Source organism: Lutra lutra, chromosome 8 (assembly GCF_902655055.1).
Source record: "Lutra lutra chromosome 8, mLutLut1.2, whole genome shotgun sequence".
Taxonomy (NCBI): Eukaryota; Metazoa; Chordata; class Mammalia; order Carnivora; family Mustelidae; genus Lutra; species Lutra lutra.
The window spans coordinates 43,126,238-43,133,712 of record NC_062285.1 but is presented as its reverse complement, the minus strand read 5'-3'; the positions used below and the strand labels follow the sequence as shown (position 1 = coordinate 43,133,712).

The 7,475-nt window shown below is 41.4% G+C and overlaps 1 long non-coding RNA gene across 1 annotated transcript; it reads right to left on the bottom strand.

The window, feature by feature from the left end:
* Positions 1-1,284: 1,284 nt before the first annotated feature.
* LOC125108002 (uncharacterized) lies at positions 1,285-4,783 on the bottom strand. Its single transcript, XR_007129727.1, has 3 exons — positions 4,614-4,783; positions 4,151-4,240; positions 1,285-1,530 (listed from the first exon to the last, which is right to left on the bottom strand). It is a non-coding gene; the product is annotated as an uncharacterized LOC125108002 (long non-coding RNA).
* Positions 4,784-7,475: the final 2,692 nt, after the last annotated feature.

Sequence of the window (7,475 nt, the reverse complement as noted above, 5' to 3'; positions counted from 1 at the left end):
TAAACAGGGCTTCTGAGGTGACCTCAGTTGGCTCCATTTCCAACTCAAGAACAGAGAAAACATTTTCCTTTTAGCCAATGACATGGATTTTTAGCATGGATCGTTTGTTAGCATTCTGTTGGTTAACACTTAGTCACATAGCTACTCCTTGCTGCAGGGGAAGTTAAGAAACATAGCCTCTTGCTGAAAAGCCATGTGCCCAGGAAGAAGAAAAGCACAGATTTGGGGAGTAAGCCAAGAGTCTCTGTCTTATATGCTTCTTAAAATGTGCTTCTTCAAAATCACAGAGATTACACCAGGGAATCACTATTCTTTTTCAGTTTGGAGGTTGACCCAATGAATGCCACAGTATAAAGGCACTAATATAGTTGATGAAGAGCCTCCGGAGACCTTTATGCAAAGAAAGGACATGTTGGAACATAACTGTTAGGCTACATGTGATGAAATGCGGGACATAGCATGAAAAGGGGACAGATTAGTTCCATAATCTGAACTGTGGGGCGGTTAGAATGGCACAGGCACACGTTATATGCCTCAGGACTATGACAGAGATATCTATCGCCTGTGGTGAGGAGAGGTGGACAGAGAGGAAGAGCAAAGCAGCAGCAGGACCTGGTAGACAGATGTATGTGGTAGGTGAGGATGAAGGAGACTTGTGTGCTTGTATGGAAGACAGATAAAACTAGTCTAATTTCGTAGTAGAAGAGTATCATCTGGGGAGCCAGAGAGCTTAGGAAAGAATGAGAGGAGATGCAGCAATTCCTCCCCCACATGTCCATCCATGGACATGTTCCACCGTAGGACAAGGGAGGAGAAGGGCACTTGTGCAAGAAAGTGATGTAAACTGGGCGGAACGCTTTAGAATATGAAATTTGGCTGTGAAATCATTTTGGGTGGAGGGAGGAAGAGCTCAGCTCTGGTCCTGGATTCAGTGTCTGTTTATTCTTTTTTTTATATATATAATTTTTTTATTTGTTTATAAACATATAGTGTATTATTAGCCCCAGGGGTACAGGTCTGTGAATCGCCAGGTTTACACACTTCACAGCACTCACCATAGCACATACCCTCCCCAATGTCTATAACCCAAGTCTGTCTATTCTTACTAGCAATGAGCGTTGTTTAACCGATGAGAGTGAAACCACATGCTGCATTGAGAAAACAAATAACACAGGTCACTCACGTAGGACAACAGAAGTGTGCTTGGGATTTTGATTTAAAAGAAATGAGATAAAAGAGGACAGATGTTCAGTAAGGAATTTCTTATAACATAGCACTTTCTGAGAGTATCAAAGTATTTATTATCAATTTCATTTCAGAACAGATAATGAGAGTGTGAGATGTCCTCTCCTGTCTGAGATGTGAGGTCACAGTGGATTCCTTACAGGTTCAGCCATGGTTAAACTGATGTTATGGGGCAGATTTCCTGGGTTCGGTCTCCTACCACTTTCACAGTGAGTGAGTGATGTTGTCTCATCCCAGCTTCCTCCTCTCTCCGAGGTTCTCTCCCAGGATTCTGAAGAGGATGGCCTGAAACAGAAGAAACACTCCTTAGCTAAGGCTAAATGCAGCAAAATGACAGAAACCTATTTAGGCAGACACAATTTCAAGAGACTCAGGTTGCAAATATTTCAAGACATCAACAAATATTTCACAGCATTTATATTAGGATGGAATTATGTGGCTCATGGACCATAGGATGGTAAATAATTCCCATAAGAGATTATAGCCAGACAACAGCTATAAAACTCTCTCCATCTACATAATCAGTAAGAACATGAGCGTGAAGATGCAAACAGTTCAGTTTGCAAAGTATGAATAAATTCACAAGAAATGGAAGGTAGGAAAACATAGCTCCAGATCCCTCATTCCTGTCCTGATTTACAAAAATTTCCACCCCAACCTTGTTTATCCCCAGATAGGAATGATTACTTGACCCTCATAAACAAAAGTCACCAAAAACCATGCAACTTTCATTTTTGTCCATACAGCTAGAAGGAAGATAATTTTCTAATCTGTAATTGGAAAGATTGGAGCTTATATTTTCTGTGGTTCCCCCTAGCTCTAATTTTCTAGATATGAATATGAAAATTTGTGATAATGTTCTCCTAAAATCTGATGTCTAACTATTGAAACTATCAAGAAAGTCTTAATCAAAATTACAAGGGTCAAACATATCACAAATGTGCCAATAATTTAAAGTCTACACTGATTACCCACACTTAATCATACCTAGAGTTAGCACAAAAAATCATGACAGTCCAAGGAACTAACATTTGAATTTAGGAATGTGTGCATAAGTGAGCAAAAATGTGGGCAAGGAGAGAAGGATAACCATCTAACCTAACCTTTACCCAGCCTCTCTGAGGATAAAGGGGAATGACAGTAACACTTTGCAAAGGGCAAAGCTGATGTTTAAGAGAGATAGGAGCCCACTCGGATTCTGAACCCCCAGATGGGATAGCTGTACTAACTTACACTTTCCATGATCACTTACAAGAAGTCCTGGGTGATAAAGCTTTGTCTGTTCATCCCGGCATGAAGGCAATAACCCCATTGTTGTAATAGGAAAAGTTCTAGACAAAGCCACTCATTTGACTCTTTTGAAATTATCACTTGGGATATTATCGTTCTACTTTGGGCTCTCCAGGCAAGCAGCGGTCTCCAGAACAGTAACAGAGTGATGAAGTGGAACACAAATTGGGAACGTGGAGGTATTTATACAAATGACTGAGAGCTACAGTGACTTCATGTGAAATTTGGGGCCATTCACTTAACTTCTCCAACTACAATAATAAATTGTGTATTCTCATCTATACAATGGCAACGTTGGGATAGATATTGTGGTTGTTTACAATTCAAGCCACTATATACTTTGGTTATGTTGGGGATGTGATGGTCTACCATTCTTCCCTTGAGTTGATTAAAAAAAAAGTTCTCAAGTTTTATCATTCATCCAGGCAAAAATTTATCTCCCTCTTGTTTTACTTACCTTAAAGCAACACAATAGCCTTTTACATATCAGACATTTCAATTTTGTGTGAGGGAAACTTGGTAAGGGCATCGTAGAACATGTAACATTCATATGGAGGGTACGATGTGGTGGATCCTGAGAAGCCAAGAATCTGGTGTGTTCTCTCCCTGTGATGCCATGAAGAGTCATAGAACAGCACAAAGAGGAGAAGAACTGACCCCACCTGGGGAGGCAGGCCACCTCACATACACATATGCCTATGTGTGGTCTATGGGAACCGTGGTCAACAGAAGATTAGAATGATTTTCTATTTTTCTCTAAAGGTCTCATCTCCACAGATGCCAGGATCCTTCTGTCCTTATTTCTATTTCAAAAATCAAATTTATGGGCGCCTGGGTGGCTCAGTGGTTAAAGCCTCTGCCTTCGGCTCAGGTCATGATCTCAGGGTCCTGGGATCGAGTCCCGCATCAGGCTCTCTGCCCAGCAGGGAGCCTGCCTTATCCTGTCTCTCTCTGCCTGCCTCTCTGCCTACTTGTGATCTGTCAAATAAAAAAAAAATATATATATATATATGAAAAAAAAATCAAATTTATAACCACTGTCTGGTTATAAATCTTTTATTTCCTTTCACTGGCTAGCACATAATATGGAAATTTCATCTCTGAGTCAATTAAAAGAGACCTTTAATAGAAAGAGAAACATCCACAGAAACAAACAAAAAGGTGGGGCGCCTGGGTGGCTCAGTGGGTTGAAGCCTCTGCCTTTGGCTTGGGTCATGGTCCCAGGGTCCTGGGATCGAGCTCCATGTCGGGCTCTCTGCTTGGCAGGGGGCCTGCTTCCCTTCCTCTCTCTCTGCCTGCCTCTCTGCCTGCTTGTGATCTCTGTCAAATGAATAAATAAAAAAATCTTTAAAAAAAAAAGGAAATAAACAAAAAGGCGAAATGCTTCCACTCACAAGAATTAATGACAGCTCAGAATGAAAACTCAGGTTGCTAAATGTTCTCACAAGAAAGATGTCTCTGAGAGGAAGGGGAGGTCATTTGCAGAACATGAGGGGACTATCTCAGACCAGATCTATACATGTCTAAACTATCTAGCATGTGGGCTTTGGAACTCTCCAGAGCTTCCAGCTTTTTGTGTAGAAAAACTTAGAGGTTAAAGGCAAAGAATACTCACCTGGCCTCCCTAGACTGTCCATTTTTATAATGTTGTCCTCTTTATTCTTACACACAGCATTACACAGGAACAATCTGAATCTGAGCAAGACTAAGAAAAAAATTCCCTGGATCAGAGACAAATACCTGGAAACTCTGTCATAAATCCCCAGAGTCTATAAGGTTTTTCCTATTCCTAAACCTGGGCATTAACCTCAGTTCAGTCAGGGCCCCAAATACTTCCTTAGGCTCCATACATGTACCAGGAACGGGCTTCCTAGCCAGTCCTGACCTCTGTCCGCCAGGTATTTCCATCATAAACGCAAGTACAATGTCTAAGAACTCTTAGCCCAGGGTCATGGAAAGATTTTAAAGCTTAGAGATGAGGAAGTGTTTTCCCAGAACAAGTAGTAAGGAACATATTTTCAAACACCTCACATTTTAATGGATGCCCCCTCCTCTCCTAGGCCCCACGTAAGACTTACATTTCCTTATGGGTTCATCAACCTCGCTGAAGAAGGGGAAAAATGAGAAAAAGATGATAGAAAGAATGGTCTGGTAAAGAGGATGTATAGCCAGAAGGCCACGTTGACGTGTAAGCTGCTGCCTGATTCAAACCCACCCATGAAGACACATATAAGGATATAGGATTCTCTGTCCCAGCCCTGTCACCTCCTAAGTGACAGGGTGATGAAGTCACAATTTCAGAAACAATGGAGTCATGAATGTCTCAGTGGGGATTGGCCAAGCCTTCCAAAAACCGAACACTGAGGAAAATCAGATAGCTTCACTCTGCCAAAGCCTCAGTGGCCCCTCTAAGACTCGTCTCTTTAAACACAGCAAGGAGGAGAGGGGACTCATACACAAACTCTCAGAATGGATGTGCTCCTGCATTGGAATCATGTCTGTAGATTAAGGGAGTGGCCTCAGACCCTTCAGCTTTAGGACCAGCTCTATCTAGAGAATAAGATATCTAAGTTGGAGGGGGAAGAAAGATCAACTGTTCCTGAACAGAAAATCCGTATCTTTCCCTAGAAGCTCCAGAATTCCCTGTCTCAGTGTACTTAACTCCCGTCAGGACTGGGTGTCCCATCAACTGTAGGTTATCTCCCCAGTCACAGACATCAGGGGAGGGAACTGTTTATTTTCTGAGAGAATTATGTTTTCTTCCGAACTGAACAGAATATTAGGCAGAGGTGTTGCTCTGAATATCACCAGAATATGTTCTCTTGCTGCTTGGTAGCAGCTCTGGAAACGCTGGGGAGAGAGTCAAAGGATCGCACCAAGGGACCTGCTTCATGAACGCGGCCTTGCTCACAGATGGAATTTCTCTGAAGCCCTACCTCCTCTAAGTTTTAACTTATTACACAGAAACAGTGTCCAGTGATGGTTTGGACAAGAAATATGGGGCCTTAATTACTGCCCTCTGGGGGCTTCGCACCCTGCTGAGGAACTAAAACCCCAGGCTGAGAAGGCAAGGATCATTATGGGTTGAGAAAATTGAGGAATTCTTCATAGAACATTAGAGAAGAAAAATAGCTATTAAACAAATGGAACTAACAGGAGATGCTCTCCTGAGAGCCGGAGTGGCTCCCTGATTACAGGGGATGGAAACAGAAATAAGATGCCTGCGTGCTTCATTGGCTTTATTTTGAGAATACTCTCAGAAACTGAAGATTTCTTCACCTAGATTTTTAAAAGATATATTGACATAAAAATACATGTTTAGAAACTGAAATAAAACAACCTATTAGTGATTGTACTTTACTTATTATAACTAATAACCAGTAGAAAAATTGTTATCTACTGTGTTTTGTTTTGTTTTAAATGCTTTCGACAAAAAGGCCACCACTGTTGGTGGAGAAGTGTCTTGGGCCTAAAGATAGTCAGTGACTCCAGCACCCCTTTCTCCTCCAAAAAGGCCTTTTATCCTGATGCAGAATTCTTCAATATTTTTATTCTTTTTCATATAAAGTCTGTGTTCCCTCCTATAGACAAATTTTGGGGGAAAATCACCATTTATAATCATGAGTTAGATATTTAAAAAACAAATATTTGCCTTTCTATTTAAAAACAATGTTTGGGGGGAGCCTGGGTGGCTCTGTCGGTTGGGTGTCCGACTCTTGATTTTGGCTCAGTCCTGATTTCAGGGTTGTGAGATTGAGCCTGGCGGGGAGCTGGCTTAAGATTCTCTCTCTCCCTTTCCCTCTGCCCCTCCCCATCTCTCTCCTTCTCTAAAAATAAATAAATACAATGTTGCATAATGATCTAAGATACTAAAGGAGAAAAATGTGGGGTTGTTGACATTTAAATGTATATAAAGATTATGTAGAAAGACAGTAATAATAGTTCAGTGGAACCTCTTTTTAATTTGATATTTAGGATTATTTTTTCAATGGAGTGGTAATTGAGGAGTGAACAACATTCTGGAAGCATCATTCCAGTGTATCTTTAGCAGAAGAGATTACTCCTTATGGCTTTGGAAATGAACCATGATAAACTCTTTGTTTATACAAATACAAGGCAAGTAAAAACCTTTGTTTAGGAAGAAAACTCTTGGGCTAGCTTAAATCTCAATTTAAGTCCCAGAGGTTGAGTGATAATGGATATCTGTTAATACTTAAGGCCTATCACCACATAGGGAACATTTTGGAAGAGCAATAGTTTCCTGGGAAGGATATTAAGACTAGAACTTGGTGCAGTGCACATGAAGATATATAGGTTTAAATAACCAAGAATTGGGGAAAATAAATGGAAAGCTATTGTAATCGTGGTGTGCTTCTAGAAAGGTGAGAAAGACAATGGTTTTGCTCCTTGGGACTAATATCAAAAGGGTGGTATGTCATCTTGGGCAATTGTTAAGCCCTCCTGACCCAGCAGCCTGAAGAATCCCCGTGGAGAACAGAAAAAGACCAGGAAGAGTATTGTCATGTAAGCACTACATTTTCTGCTGAAGATAAAGCAGAGAGCTTCTTTTGCCCTGGATAGGGAACCCAGCTGCATGACCTCCTACCAATTCCTCCCCATTCCTACCGTCTGGTTATACTCTCTCTGAACAGCAGGAGCTGGAAGACTGAGTACTACATTTCCCACAAGAATGGACAGGTGGAATCTGGGCTGGGTTCCACCAGGCTAGGTTCTCCCACGTATGGGAGATTTCCTTTTGTAGGGGCCTTTCCACTTGCCCTGAAAGTTGCTAGTCTTGGTATTTGCAGCAGGGTGACCTTTAGCAGTGGTTTCCTGGGGTTTTTGAAACTTCATGTTGACGATTTTGTAAGCACACAATTTCCTGTAGTAAGCCACTTCCTGCTTTGAATACCTAGAGGGTTTTCTGTTTGATGTCTAAT